A 16,249-nucleotide genomic window follows, 5' to 3' on the forward strand; every position below is an offset into this window, starting at 1 on the left:
ATTGGTTGAAATTTGGAGTCTGCTGGCTTGGTCCTATTTTCGAGTGATTTATTTCCTTACTGCTAAGAAGAACCCCGTCACAGGTTGTCGCTTCCTTTAATTGAAATAAGTTAATACGTTAATACCAAATCCGAGACCCAGTTTGCTCAAAGTTCAACCTGGTTTAACTTTTAACATGCATTTAGTGATCATGAGTTTTGTATGTAGAAACTTGCATAACTACGCGTGAATGCGATTTTTGAACACGGAAGCCAGAAATATGCATTAACATAGAGTTTTCATTGGAAGTGGCCACTCGAAAACACGTTGCTGAGGTTGGTGTTATTGTAGCTTTACAGCTTAACTTAGACTATGATCACATCTACCAAAATGCCACGTCACGGCAATCTAAATGTTTGTTTTTCAGCTAACCTGGCTGGTAGTCACCAAGGTTTAAGAAAAAGTTCAGATTAAATGTCGACCGGATGATTTTTTATTACATCTGTCAGTGGCCGCCTGGGCACATTTAGAGGTCGGGCAGTTGCAGTCAAGTGACAGGCGGGCGGCAGTCACTTGCAGGAAATGTAGCTGCAAAATAATTGACTGATAGGAGGGTGTCCTAGATCCCCACAATCCTCGCATTTCAGACTGCCACCCCCCTGCCCGCATGGTGCTGTTTCACTGCCATCACCGTCTGATTGTTAGACGAGGGCTGTTGAGATGGGCAGGGGGTCGGTTGTTGACCAGACATCAGTCAGGCGATCCTGGGGACTGTGAGTCCAAATGGGGAGATGAAATAAATGCACCACAGCCACTCTGAGTCCTACGTCTAGACAACTTGCGGTTGATGCTGAGAAGAATACGCAGAAAACAGAACATTGGGAGGCATGTTGTCTAAAAATTAGTATATTTGTAAATTGACATGATTATAATGTGTGCTCAAAATCTGAGTTGCAAATGACTAGTGGTGCTGAATGGCCAGATATAAATACCCCAGGCACTTCATATGGACGGCTATGTCTACATTCATGACCACACAAACGATATACAAAAAGAGATCTTTAAGATTCTGCTCATGCCTCCCCATTGCACGGTGGCAGTTGTATATGTGTCCGTAGAATTATAGGGATTTCTGGAGTCAACGCAGTGGAGTCCCCTAGTCAGAAGTCACATTTTTCGTTTTCCAGGGCTAAATGTAGGACAGCAGTCCACATGATTTTATGTGTAGAAAGTAACATACTTTGCAATCTTATGGAGTCTAACGTGTCCGTCTTTACATTGGAGTTTAGTTCAATTCTCGTTGTAAACCATGTAAACCTCTGAATCTGCTTTGGTTGGACTGCAAAAAGCACATGTTTCTGTACGATAACCTCTAAAGGAAAAATGCTATATAGAAGCCTAACTTGGGTGGAAAAAGTGCTTTCCTGTATCACTGTAAACCATTTATATGCCAGCCACACACACACACACACACAGTCCAGCAACATTGAGCTGCACCAGACAGAACATGTAGCACTGGTTAATAGACCAATTTATTCCAGAATATTACTCATTAATTTGCATAATTATTCAGACATTTGTTCGCGGCAGAGTACACTGATTGATAGAAATTTAATTATGACACCTCTTAGTTATTAAACGTAATCAGGCTAAGCCACTTATCTTTAATACTTACCTTTAGCAAGTACAAGAGCCGGAAGAAATTACCGGCAAGCAGCAGCTTCCAACTTAAATCACTTCTCCCTAACACATTATCCTCCACCGAACATTGTTTCGTATTTGACCACAACATGATGATTTCCCCCCAATCAAAGGAGCATGCATTAGGAATGTATGAATACTTAGACTTATTTTTTCCATTGAAAGAGGAAATACTTAAGAAAAATTCCATTAGTACCAAAACAAATACAAAAAAAAGGTTCAGGGTCTTTTGTAAGATCTCACCAACTGCACTTTGTTGCAAATATAGGGTGAGGAATCTGTCAGAGACGTATTAATAAAGACAAAGTTGTGCACGAGTTGCAGAAAAATATGAACGCACCATTTAGTTTTACGTTTAACATGTCTGCTGTGAATACGATTTGTCTTTGTCTTAAATACGAAATTTTCCCCTCTAAGCAAACTGTGAAAATACCTCAAGGCACAGATGAGTCCTGAAACAGTCATTGTTCAAATTTCACATGTGTGTTGATGCTCATTTATTAAAATAAAATAAAATACAACCTTTTAGAATGTTATTGATCCCATAAAGGGGCAATTATTTTCTTACCCTAGCTATGTTGAAAACTGAATAAAACACACAAACAGCACTTGGTCGTCTGTAGGGGGTGGGGTTACTTGTGGTCGGCGGGGGTCGTCTGATGGGTCCAGCGTTAAGGCGCCTGGGAAACAGAGCTCCCGCTGGGGGGGGGGGGCAGGTTGCCTTTGAGCTGGGGCTCTGATCTGCAACTTGGGAATGGTATCTAGCCTCGCTCTTCCCTGGCTGTGTGGTCTTGGGGGGCTGGTGATGGGGGGGCTGGTGCACTTTGCCACACTGCGTGGCTTGACCTGGTGCGTTGTGCTCGGGTGGGAGTAGGGGGACGGGGTTCCAGGGACATCAATCTATGTCGGAGCATGACCAGTACACCTAACACCTCACCAAGAAGCCTGGGAGTTGGTAGCGGGGAGGGTGGGGCAAAAGAAAATAAATAAACAAATAATATATAATAAATTAATAGACAACCCCCCAGCCCCCCCCCACCACCACCCATCAGGCTTTGTTTGCATTAGACACGTAGGGATCATTGGTGGAAGCAAATTTAATTGCATCCCCTCTTAGTACATACACTATACACTACACACTAAACACCAACATGCACAAATACACCCACGCAGGGCCCTGTGGTGGACACGTTTGGGCGATAAGATTTTGCTGCTTAAAATGGAAGAGTCTGTATTGCCCGGTCCACCAATTTTAATTGCACCTCTTTAACACACACACACACACACACACACACACGCACACACACAAGGAGTGTTAGGGTTCTGTGGTTTTTCTTCATGTTCTGAAACAGTCACACTGTTTTCCAGCCCATCATGATCCACATTTGTCGTCATACTGGTTAATTGCCCTCAGCTTATTTAAGTGTCTGGTTTTCAGCTCATCCTTGTGAGGTCATCTGCTCTGTTGTGTCCCCTTTTTGTTGCTCCGTGAGTTTTTGGCTTTTTCAGTTTGTTTATTACATGTTTTATTTTCTGCCACCAAGGCTGGTCTCCTGCATTTTGGGTCCTCCGCCACCAGTTCCTGGCAACGATAGGGGGGTGGTCACGTTGTTTCCTGTCTCCCGCCCCCCAGACTTGGGGGATGGTCCGGCGTCTGCTACCGGGGTGTTTGGTGGCGTGTGGCGGGGTCCCGCCGAGAAAGGATGCAGAGGAGCCAAGGTGAGGAGGATCTGTCTTTATTTCCGACACTGTGAGCACCGCGCAGGGCCACGCAGCACATAGCACTCTGTCACTCCTCTCTCATTACACCACCTGCAGTGCTCCCTCTTAAATGGGACGCCACGCCCACGGGGCGTTGCTCTCCATTCCATCCAGGTGGCACCACAGGTAGTAATCATTAAATGAAAAATACATCAACACACAAACAATAAAACACGGCGTGGCCCCCCCTCGTCATCTGACGGTGCCACACCGTCACACCATCCCCCTCCTCTGAGAGATCGACGGTCTGCGGCGATCCAGTCCAGCCCTCCGCCGCCGCGCAAGCCCACGCTGAACCACCAACCCGTTCCGCAGGCGCCCCTCGCCTAATGTAGAGGCCCTGCCCGGTTGGTCTACAGGCATCAGCGGGACTGTCCTCCGGCACGTGCTCCTCCACCCACGTCCTCGCGTCGGATGGATGCACAGGCTGCGGCTGCTCCACGACAGCGACCCCTCCGATCCGCTCCTCGGTGCGCCGCTCCAGTTGTTCCCAGCCCCGGCTAAGGCCCTTCCTTTGGCCACACGCCCCCGCTGGTCTCCTCCCGGACGGCACCTCAGCCAATCGGAGCCGCCGACAGCAGGTTACAGGCGAGTTGTGACGCCTCTCCCGGAGCACTCCCCTGACGGCCCGGTAGACGTCAGTCCGCCCCTGCTGTCCGCGTGGTCCGCCGCTCGCCATGGGCGCCGAGTTGGACGCCGTAGTGTTTCTTTCCGGGCCCCTGGCCAGGCCTGACGCTCCGACGAGGCGACCCGGATCCACCCCCTCTTCCTCAGAGGATGGAGTGCCTGGAGGAGGCGCTGAGCTGCCGGGGAATCGTCGTCCCCACCACGCCACTGCGTCCTCACCTTTTTGTGGCCCCTCTGCGATCCCACTTCTGACACCATATGTGGCGGGGTCCCGCCGAGAAAGGATGCAGAGGAGCCAAGGTGAGGAGGATCTGTCTTTATTTCCGACACTGTGAGCACCGCGCAGGGCCACGCAGCACATAGCACTCTGTCACTCCTCTCTCATTACACCACCTGCAGTGCTCCCTCTTAAATGGGACGCCACGCCCACGGGGCGTTGCTCTCCATTCCATCCAGGTGGCACCACAGGTAGTAATCATTAAATGAAAAATACATCAACACACAAACAATAAAACACGGCGTGGCCCCCCCTCGTCATCTGACGGTGCCACACCGTCACATGGCGTCATGGGGGTTCCTGCGTCCCTGACCTTGCGTTTCTTTTCCACGCAAAGAGGGAGTCTACAACATCTGAGTGGGGTGGACCGTAAAAAGAAATGCAACTTATACTCAAAGGAAAACAGTACACTCTGCTCTTAATGGTACATTTGCTGAACTTACCTCATACTCCCTGAACAGGTGTGCTGGGTGGGTCCTCCTAAAGGTTTATGCACATGAGTTTTCTTAGAACCTCAGTGTCCTCAGTCCAAAAAGAGGCTGTTACTTTCTAAATTGATTTGAGACTTTTGGAAACTGTCCAAATTTATTAACCCGCTCTGGAGGCTCTGAATCCCGAAGGACGATCCGCCTTCAACGGAGAGGATCTCCCCTGCATTTTCCGACCACCCTTAGAAAGAAAAAAAGTAATCGGAGGAAAGGCTCAACACATGATACATTTACAAAGAAAGACGGTATACAGAAAGAGTTTTCAAAGTTTTAATATTATATCTGAGTGTTTTGGCTTTGCCATAATGTTTTTCATGTGCACTTCCCCTTTAAGACGGGCTGTTGTCCTATGCTAAGTGTTTTGTGTGCACTGCCCCTTTAAGAGGTGCATTAGCTTGCTCCGCTCAGAGCACGAGGAGCAGAGCAGAGTCAAAGCCACGCCAGTGAGACTTTGAGACGACAAGTTGCTGTGTTTTGGTGATGTTCTAAGTTTAAGAAGGCATTCCCTGTAGGTGTATATTTTTTTTTAATAAACAGATTTATTTTGGAGTTGTATTTTTATAACATTTTGATTATGTCCTGTATACATTACAGTTTCACACCTGCCATATAAAACGGAAAAAAACCCATCTCGGCGTCTGTGATTCCTTGTGTGGAGGTGTTTGACTGACTGGATAGTGGGAAAGGCTCTGTGCACTGAAACCATGGAAGTCTTCCTCCTCAGTGTCGGATTGGAATAGCGTCAGATATTCTTGGCCACACACTCTCTCAGTGTCTCCTTTGTTGTAGCTGTCAGTGTCACTCTCCTCCTGAGGTAAATTCTCTCCTGAACTTACGCTGTCCTATCTGTCACGCAGCAGACCGGCCGTTGGTGATGGTGGATTTTTTCATACTGCTTTTAACGATTCCTTTTAACTTGAAAGCTGCGTCACATGCATTTCTTCTTGCTTTTTCCATGATGAGGGTCTGTTCGTGTTATTCATTCACAAAGCAGAAATTTACATTAAACTTGCGTCTTCCTCAACACATATACCGTATTCCCCTGTCTCACTGTTACCCTTTCTGCTCGAGCGCCCCTAGCGGCCGTTAGAAAACATGCATTTAAAAAAGAGAAACAAATGCATAGTAGCGTCTTGTAATCCGGAAATTACGGTATTTAAATTATTACCTTGTAAAAATTGAATGTCTTTTATAAAATAAAATATAAATATATAAAAAAATAATAAATAAAAATTAAAGTAAAACAATAATTAGACATTGTTATTTACATTTAGTGGCTCACCTGTCTGAATAGTTGTAAGGATGATTAATTGGTGTGCATTATTTTTTTTGTTATTGTGAGATTGAAAAATATTTACACTGGGTCCCTTAACATACAAGATTTAAAGAGTTTATTACTTTTTTGGGAATATTTTTAATGTTCCTTTTTAAGGTGTTTGTATTGAACTGATATGATGACATAATAAATGCACCTCAAAACAGACAAATTTGACAAAGGCAAGAGGTGCTCATTACGTCGACCGCGATCGACCGGTCGATCTTCAAGATCTTCAATCTTCTGTTTTATATATCCTAACAGAACCTTGTTCTCACATCTAGTCTATTTCATACTTCCATATTGCCAAGCGATGGGAACATCAAGAAGAAGGAACCTGGAGAAATACCAGGGACTCAGAGAAGAACTGGAGAAAACTTGGAAAGTGAAGGTGACAGTGGGCACCACTGTGGTAATTGGAGCTGGAGGAGTGGCTACAACAGATACCTGGAAAGACCTCAGACATCTCAGTCCAGAAAAGCACAGTGCTAGGAACAGCTAAGATACTGCAGGACCCTCAAGCTCCCAGGCCTCTGGTAGAGACCCGCGGAGGGTGAGAGGGGCGAAGTATATGTATAAATATATAGAGGTAGATCCTTTGGAACTTGTCATCTTAAAAGTAGCTCACATGACAAAAAAGTGTGGACACCCCTGCCTTAGGGTATAATAATGATAACCAACCAATCAACCCTTGCCTTCTCCATATTTTCCAGGATGTGCTTCAGAGGAGGAGTGATTGTAGCCACCCAATCACTCCTCCTCGTGTTTTTGAATAATTTCATTTTATATGTGTAAATGTCCAGCTGGGAGAGGAATCTGGATTGACGCAGCATGGTGGTTATCCTTCTAAATTCAGCATTTATCTGAAAGCCCACAAAGAAAAACCTGAATTCTGACAACTGCAAAAAATGTCAAGGGGACTAAACCGTAGCAGTTACATGTTTCCTTAGTATTGATAATTAGAGGATAAATGCCATAGTATCACAAACCTCACTCATGTGAAAGAATGCAGACCATGTTGTCTAGTTTCCTTTAAATTATAACCCTATTTGTCCTCGTCACATCATCAAGATGTTCAACTCTCAGTCTTTCCAGGCTTGTGTCGGATTCTCCCATAGGATGTGGGGGCCAATAATTAACTTCTGACCGTCGAGGTTTCTTTGTGGAAGCTGCAGGACTTGTTTTCCCCTCTGGCTTGTTCTTCAGGGAATTGATAGTCACTTCAGTACATCCAAGTTTTCTCAGATGAGTGCGGTACATGGCAAGCGTATTGTCCAAACTGGCCTTCCATCCACCATGTCCAGTGAAAGAACCTCTTTTACTCAAGCAAGGATGCTGCGAGACAAGTGCCTTTGCCACAGTGTTGAATTCTTTGCCACAGCAGTAAAGTTTGTATTTGATGATTTCTTTCACTAGGGTTTCTAGAATATTTGATTTAAGTTTTGGATCAGGAATGAGTGCAGTGCCATCCTTTTTGTATGTAGCACTGCCTCTTTGAGGTTTCAGCTCCGAATCATAAGAAAACTGAGGCACGGGCACATTGACTGGCCTCATTGCTCTTGAGCTTGAAGAATCCAAATAAGACAGAATATGTGTGTCAACGGACCCAGAGGACACAGACAATGAAAGAGGTGAAAGTGGAGGCTGAACCACCGAATGACAGAGAGAAGTTTCACCACACTGGCCATTACTTCAACGGTCCCCTTATCACTGAGTTCTTCCACTCTTGTAAGGTTTGTACATGCATTCCCAAAATGCTCGTCCATAAACTGAAGTCTGAAGGTGTGATTACTTTTTCTATTATGCAAATCAGAAAGAGAATGCAAAAGTAAGCAAATTCATTTGCCATCTATCCTCCATTGTAACAATTTCAATGAATCTGCATGTTCAAATCTTCCCCCTAATGTAGATATGCCTTTTTAGTGTTACCGTGTTACCATTTTCTTCCAACCCAGTAATCACTCAGGGGATAGGTATCAATCAGTTCTTTAAGTGCAACAAGTTTCATGGTCTATGATAATTGATCAAGTGCAAATGCTCTGTATGTTTATGCTGTATATGAATGCACCTCATATATACACCCCACGAACCTCTATATTGTTATAGATGTATGTGACCCCGTGATGTTTTTATGACAGTGAGTTAACAGGGGAAATTTCTTATTCAAGACAAGCAAGATTCATATTCAAAACAGACATGTAAAACTGAATGCTTTCATATTTTAGATTTAAATTGAGCACTAAGTATTCATTTGTGCACAATTTGTTTTTATGCAAACGTTCGTTATTGACAGTTATCTTACCCGTATAAATACCACATCAATAATTATTATTTCAGCATTTGTAGGCAATTATTATTATTTTAGGATCCAAAGGTCAAAATGAAACTGCAATTTGGTAAGTCGGTCTAAAATTGACTGTAACCCTTGTGCTTTCCTAGGCACGTTAACATTGGGAGTTGGGTCATCTAGACCCACTAGACAGTGAGCTGAACCCTTTTTCTTCAATGATTTGTGATCTTCACTGGTGACCATGGATTACATCAAATCCTCTTCACCTTTATCCACCTTTGTCATGGTTGGGAGAACACGTCAATGTATATTGTGCTACCCTATATACACAGGATAGCACAAAACCGTTGAAATACCGTCACTCTTCGACCGGTAATGCGTCTTTTCATATCTGTTTTGCAGATACATGCAACACTTTACATTAGTTTCTACAACAGAATCAGCTGATTCACATTGATCGCGTGAAAACATCAGTAAAGTGTTGCAAATCAGAACAAGGCTGCTTTTCTTGGCTTTAGAAAATGCTGGAATTACATTAATTGCGCAAACAGTTAAAGAGTTACAATAGTCGAAGGAATGTCAACACTGGAGCTAAAAGTCCAGGGTAAAAATGGTTAAGTAAAAAAATGATGCTATGACTGCAAATTGCAACCATCAATGATGGCACTTTAACCTGTAAAAATATTTGCTGATTAGGTAAAGTTGCTAAAGGAATGCCTAAAATTTTGACAGCTCCCTATAGTTTGGTTTTCTTTCGCGCTGAACTTTTGAGACTGTCTGTAAATGGCGCATGGTTCCGACAATTGCAATCTGGTGAAATTGTTTCCTCCTTGACTTTAGCATAATATTTAATGCCAGAAACCGTGGTTGTGCCAGATCTCTTATTTAATTTGACAGATGCTTGATGAATCTTTTAACCCTACAATGGCCTTACTGGATGTGTTCCAGCATTTGTCAGGCTTGATTTTTCCACCAAATCCCTTTTTTTTTTCTTTTGTTTTTTTTGAAGAGTAGAGTTCTTTAATGCCATATCTCCTAAAAAAAAAAAAAAAAGAAGGAAAGAAAAAACAGAAGAAAATTCCACCTATAGGTGAAGCCTTAGTCGTAGCTTTTCTGTATTCTGTATTTGGGGGATTAAAATAATGAAAAATCTTGCATGCTGTATATAAGTGTTTACCACAATCTGTCGCCTGCAGCGTGCCAGAAGAACAAAAGGTACATGAACATGTTTCCCCTGTGGACCCACAGAGGGGTCTACAACCTTGATATTTCCTGTAGGATACCTGTGTACATCACTGTGCAAGGAGCTGCTGAGTGCTGTTCATGTGATAAGTGTGTGAAATTGGACAACCAGAGCAGAGTTGTTTGTGTGGGCATCCAAGGGTGTCCTACGGGCACTTACTCATCTTACTCATTGTGTGTTCGGCATTGGCGCGTGGCCACCAAGGGACCTCACCTTACACTCAAAAAAATGTCTCATTGGATGAACTCAATTTAATTGTGGGCAGGATTTCCATCCAATAAATATGAGTAGCCCCACCTCAAAGAAATATTTTCCATGTAATGAAATATAATTGAGTTAGACGAAGTCAATTTTATCAAGAATGGCAAGGCAAAAAACAGTTATCTGAGACCAGTCTTTAGCCGGTTTTGGACATAGAACCTCTGCATGCCAATCCTGCTGACTGACCCACTGAGCTAACACCTTTGTGGCATCATTATGCCGCCAGTATAAACACATAGAATAATTTTTTCTATAAATGAGGTTCATCGTGTATCGTATTATTGGGAGAAGCCGAGTTGAAACGATTCCAAGCCACAGTACGTTTTTTACGTGGAAAAACATGAACGAAAGTTTTCTGTCTTCGAAAAGTCGAAGGATGTGAAGGACCAAAAGTCATAGCAGGCATTAGACGAAAGAGCTGAACATTTTAATAGCTGAATGGTTAAAATAGGTGAAATATTGTAGCTGTAAAACAGCACAAGATACTATAAGAAGAATAAATAAAGAGAAAAAGGAAAACAGCATTCAACCGGCACACAGCACGCCCCTTACTTGAACTCAATTATTTTGGATTACTGGAGTTTATAGGTGAAACTATTAATACATTTTGTGTTAGGTTAATTAAATGTAGACACATTATTTTAAAATAAATATATTTAAGTAAAACAAACAGAATTTAATTGTGTTACATGAAAGGGTGACTTGAATCATTAGTATACTAATGATGCTTTCCAACATGTTTTCCAACCACCCTCCCATTGAAGCTCCTTATTGGTTAAACACACCTGATCCAGGTAATCAGAAGCAGATAAGGCAGGGTTTCTGGAAAACCAGCAGGAGGCTGACCCTCGAGACCTATAGTTGGACATCCCTGGAAGAGTGTGGCATAAGGGAACCGTACAGCAGCACCACCCATACGTCAACTTACATGAGCTTGACAGGTACTTCGCAGTTGTTACAGAATCCAGGCGTTTTGTGTGTGTATTTTTGTATGTTTATCCTTTGCAGAGGCCTACTCCACCACGCCGCCTGACTCCACCTCTTGATGGAGATGATTGCAGCCTCCTTCCTTCCTCCAATCCCAAGGCTGGGCAGGCAAAATAGAAGCTTTAGCAGCCCCACCTCCAGGGTGTGAGGGATCCGTTCTCTCAGCCTGCCCCTGCTGTCGGACTTGGCTTTTAGGAGCCTGTGGAAAAGGCCCGGTTTTCCCTTTGTTGTGGTCTTCTTTTCATGTATGGTTTTGTCTTAGTACTGTCGCTCTGGTTTAATTTTCACTTTAGGTTCAGTGGATAGTTGTGTTATTTCTCTTATGTTGTATTTTTGGCGGATGCCTTCAGTTTGTTCCCTTTACTAAACCTCATCTGTAATCCCATGGTGTTCACTCTCGCACCTGTCCATCTAATAAATGGTTGCACTGTCAGTCTACACCCAACCGGCTTGAATATTTTGTCTTTATGTCGACTGTTTTCTCCTTCCCCCTGGGGTGCGATGTAACAATGGTAAACTTACGAACGTCCTTTGAGGTGGCAACACAAACCTCAAGGTAGCTGTGGTACACACTTGCACTACCCCTAAGGATCCGGCGACTCCTCAATAAGACCCTCTATGGATGCGGACAACCAAAAAACCCACTGCACATGTACGGGTCAAGCTAACATCACCCAGATTGTCATCGAGGTGATTTAGTTCAGTCACCTCAGTTAGTGTTGTTACTGCTCCAGTCTTCAAATTTCCCTGTCAATTAATATCCTATGTTTTAATTTAATTAGGTCATAAAGCCAAGTCAATTTAATAAATCAGATTTTCTCATCTTGCCTCAGTAATTTCTTTTTTTTTAGGACTCTACAAACCGGGCATTCGTCCCCAGCGTTAGCCGCCTGCCGGGGTCTCATTGGATCCAAGTTAATAAAGATTTTAAACTAATCAAATACAAAGATTGAAATCATTAACCCGAGTGACTCAGGTGGCTTAAGCATGATGTTTTATAATAAAAACAGCTGCCATGTAAATGAGAGAACTTTAAAGTTAATATTGTGGAAATAAAGAACAGACAATCCTGGTGAATAGAGGATTTTGTCCTCAAGAGTTTGCACTTGTTACACACAGTTATCTGGAGTTATTGCAAAGGGTCACGGAGGCCCTTCCCCACTGTTTAATTTGTGTGGAGTGTGTGTGGCCAGTGTACAGACTTGTCCTTCTTGTTGAAAAAGTTTCTTCAACATTCTGCTTTGCACGCTAAGGGCTCCAGAGAAGTTTTTAGCACATGGTCAGACATCTTTATTGCTTTGTTCTGTGTCGTTGAGCCAGTGGTTTAGGTTATACCGTCCCAACAGAGGGTACAAAGAAATCTCCACTCGAAAAGCCTGTCTGCTGTTCTCCCAGCATATTATGTATCTTATATTAAAGATATATTAAAGATTGTTCGACTGATCGTTCCCAAAAAGCAGCGGCCGGATAGCTCAGAATGTTGTGGAGAAACTCATCGGTAAACCTGAACAAAAAATGGCGAGCACTACTGACGCCGTCTACTTCAGAGCCAGATTTCAGCTCAGACAAGGAGAAAACAAAGACGAGTGGAGCAGAGACTTTGTGCCCACCCCCCAGCGTATTTTCTAGGTCAAGAATCTTTTTCAATATGTATTTTTTTTCCTCTGTCATGTCTGCCTATTTAGAAAAATTCACTCTGGTTTGTGTTTCACATGTGTAGCAGTAACTCAAGTAAAATGCTGAACTGCCAACACATTTATGGCTAATATATTCACTTTTTGTATAATATAAACATTTTTCCTTTTCTGTCCTCTTTTGACATTCCTCTGGAGCACCAAAGCCTACAGCTGCGTTGCTGATATGCAGCCGAGTTTTCCAAAGCCCCACTACTGTCAGAAGTGTGACTACAAACCTGCAGTAAAATGAAATAGATGAGTTTGCACATGAAAATCTGAGGGCCAGGAAGGGAGAACTGAAATCAGTTCTTCTCCGCCTTGCCATGGGTAATGTGATGTTCCTGGGAGCGCTGACGCGGATGCGATGGAATTACCGGCAGCAGATTTTTACTTACTGAGACATGTCTGTGGGAACAAATCCTTGGCCTTGATATCGTCGAACAAGCCCTCAAAGAACATGAACAGAAAGACTGCAAACAGAGCAAGGACTGCAATTACTGTCACAAAAAAGTATTGATGCAAGTGTTCCACTGACAGCCCCTGTGATACTGCCATTGCCAACGTTAGTCATTTGTACTAACATGTCCGTAATAGTACAGTATTTTCTGCTCTACAAGGCACATCTTAAAGCCTTGATTTTTTTCAGAGAATGACATTGTGCCTTAAAATCCGCAGTGCCTCGTATATGGATTAATTCTGGTTATGTTTACTGATGTTGAAGTGAGTTTGAGAGGATCAAGACGCCCTGTCTGTTACGGGAGAGAAGGGAAGTACTCAGGCGCAGGGAGGAGAGGAGGCAGGAATTCCAGGAATAAGGTGCTTAATAAACTAAAACGAACTACAAAAACAAAACCATGCAACCGGCGGGCAAACTCGAAAGACATGAAAACTCGAAATACTCGAAACAGGGCAAACATGATAACAGACTATGGACCAGCACAGGAGGAAGGGAAAGACAAGACTTAAATACATGCAAGGCAACAAGACACAGGTGGAGACACTCAGGACTGATGGGGAAAGGTAAAACTCGAAAACAACAACAAAACAGGAAATACTACAAAATAAAACAGGAAGTTAAACTCAAAACGCCACAGAACAAAAAACAACTAGAACAGAAAAGCAAAGAAAGCCGTGACACTGTCAAAATGTTTGATTGGGTGTTATCTTGAATACGGCAAAGCAGCTAACATATAGCCGAGTCAGAGTGTGTGGTTTTTATGACCTACTAACAAGGCTGAGAGTTTGTGTAGTTACAGTGACGTTTTTTTTTTTTTAGCGACATCAGTCTGTTTTTGTTTTTTTTACCTGTTATTAAAAAGGTTGGGAGTAAGTTTAGTCACAGTAACATTTATTTTTAGCGATATTAGTCTGTTTTTCACGTGTTGCAATCCATTTTGGGAGGTGCAGGTGTTGCGAAAAAGCTAACATGGCTAATGCTACTAACATGTACTGTGTGACAAACAAGTTAGTATGAGTTAGTGTGAATGTTACATGTGTTTTGTCTTAAATAGTTAAATTCCGCCAAATTTATTTTGCGACAGACTGGCGACCTATCCAAACGTGTCCCCTGCCTTCGCCCAACAGTAGCCGGGAAAGGCTTGACCCCAAAAGGGAAATAGCGAGTTAAGAAAAAAGAAGCACATCCAGGTCAGGACAGCTGTTGACTGTTTCAGTTTTGTGTCAAACGGGATAAAAGACCCATTGACACCAAACCAGATTTGTCATCCATCAACAGCGTAACACAACGCAGAATTGGAAGTCAAGTGACCACTTTCGACAAAAGTCCATAGAAATGGCGACAGTGGCTCAGGTGGTAGAGCGGGTCGTCCAATGACCGAAGGGTTGGCGGTTTGATTCCCGCTCCCACCAGCCAAGAATGTCGTTGTGTCCTTGGGCAAGACACTTCACCCTCCTTGCCTCCAGTGTGGCTCCACTGGTGTGTGTATGTGCATGAATGGTCCCGGTGATGGTCAGAGGGGCCGTAGGCGCGAACTGGCAGCCACGCCTCTGTCAGTCTGCCCCAGGGCAGCTGTGGCTACAACCGTAGCTTACCATCACCAAGTATGAATGAGGAGTGAATGAATAATGGACACAATGTAAGCGCTTTGAGTGTCTTGAAAAGCGCAGATAAATCCAATCCATTATTATTATTATTATTATTATTATTATTAAATGCACGTATACACACAATTTATGCTTCCACCTTCAAAACACTTGACGATTTTTTAAAACCATTTTCGTGCTCTAAGTTCAAAATGTGCATCTATTGTGCACCAGTTAAAGCAGTTGAAGTCTGACCAATCAGAGACTCAGATTTGGTAGTGCTGTATGGGTAGCATCCTTTTCAAAACACTGAAGTGTGGACCATTTGAAAATTGATCATAAAGGAGAACTTGATAATCATGGTTTGTGTCCGGCCAGTTTGTGTTTCATTTATCGCAACAAAGCTGTGAAAAAAAAAGCCTAGAGCAAAATTCAAGAGATTTTCACTGCTTCAACAATTCATAACAAGCCTCTTCCAACTGGGAGTATGCGCTAGTATCGAGTGTAAACATCATGTAGCATGTTCTTGAACGTGCCAAACATGCTCGGTGTGTACGTAGCATTACAGGGAACGTGACCTAGTTACTTGATCACAGTTAATAAAGTCTGAGTAACTGATGGACTTCTCTTTTCTCTCTCTTAATGTGCCTTAGTGCGACTTATGTATGATATTTAAAAAATAACACACAAAAAAAACACTTTTAGAAGGTGTGCCTTACAATGATGTGTGCCTTAAAGTGCAGAAAATATGGTAAATGAAAATGAAAGAAGGTTTAAAACAAAGTCACGTATCTTCATGTGAAATTAAGTGAATTAATTAGCTTTTCAATTTATCAAAACGTGCATTTTTTCTCTCAAGATGATAACTAATGTAAAGATCTATGTTTTACTACTAACATTCAAAGAATGTGAGTTTGGTTTTAGGCTAATTTTGGAAAGTTGAAGATTTACAGTATATGTGCACTGTTTAAATAGTATTGCAATTTAGAATGGTTGTACAAATTAACATAGAACCAAGAAACTTTAAAAAGGTACAGGCAGCAGAAAAAGTGAATATCTCCCCTCATCTGTGTTGCAACCTTGTCTTTGCTTCCAGCACATCTATGCTCTTTGAGCTGAGATGGGATAAAAAAAATTCAAAACTCAGCTGCCAGGAAGTAAAAATGTATAAATTATGGGTTGGTATTTTAAGGTATCTACAGAATTTGCCTCTCTAATCACACATGGGAGAATCCAGAAATGCTAAATCAATACAGCTTGCAGGATTATTCTTTTTTGTGCAAGTCTGAGCGCTGCATCTGCAACTTAAGGGAGCGGGAGGACTCAAGCAAGAGTCTTAAGTCATAAAGTGATAGTGTGAGCCAATGCAATGCAATCCAACACCAAATGCACACTTATTTTGGAAGGTTTGAGAGTGAACATCAATTTCAATTCTCTAGGTCTGCAAGTGTTTGGCCTGTTTTTTTTATATGACCTTTTGTCAACATGAGTTTTTTTTTTTTTTTTCCCACAGGTTTTTGCCTTTCTATGTGCTTCTAATTCAAATGTGCTTTTCAGTGTATGAAGGTTCACAATTAGGCAATGGACAAAGGTGAAATTTT

At 42.6% G+C, this 16,249-nt stretch overlaps 1 long non-coding RNA gene across 1 annotated transcript; it reads left to right on the forward strand.

Moving 5' to 3' along the window:
* Window positions 1–3,047: 3,047 nt before the first annotated feature.
* Window positions 3,048–11,374, forward strand: LOC110017087. Its single transcript, XR_002292399.2, has 3 exons — window positions 3,048–3,399; window positions 10,707–10,883; window positions 10,951–11,374. It is a non-coding gene; the product is annotated as an uncharacterized LOC110017087 (long non-coding RNA).
* The last annotated feature ends 4,875 nt before the right edge of the window (window positions 11,375–16,249 follow it).

Source organism: Oryzias latipes, chromosome 18, assembly GCF_002234675.1.
Source record: "Oryzias latipes chromosome 18, ASM223467v1".
Lineage (NCBI taxonomy): Eukaryota > Metazoa > Chordata > Actinopteri > Beloniformes > Adrianichthyidae > Oryzias > Oryzias latipes.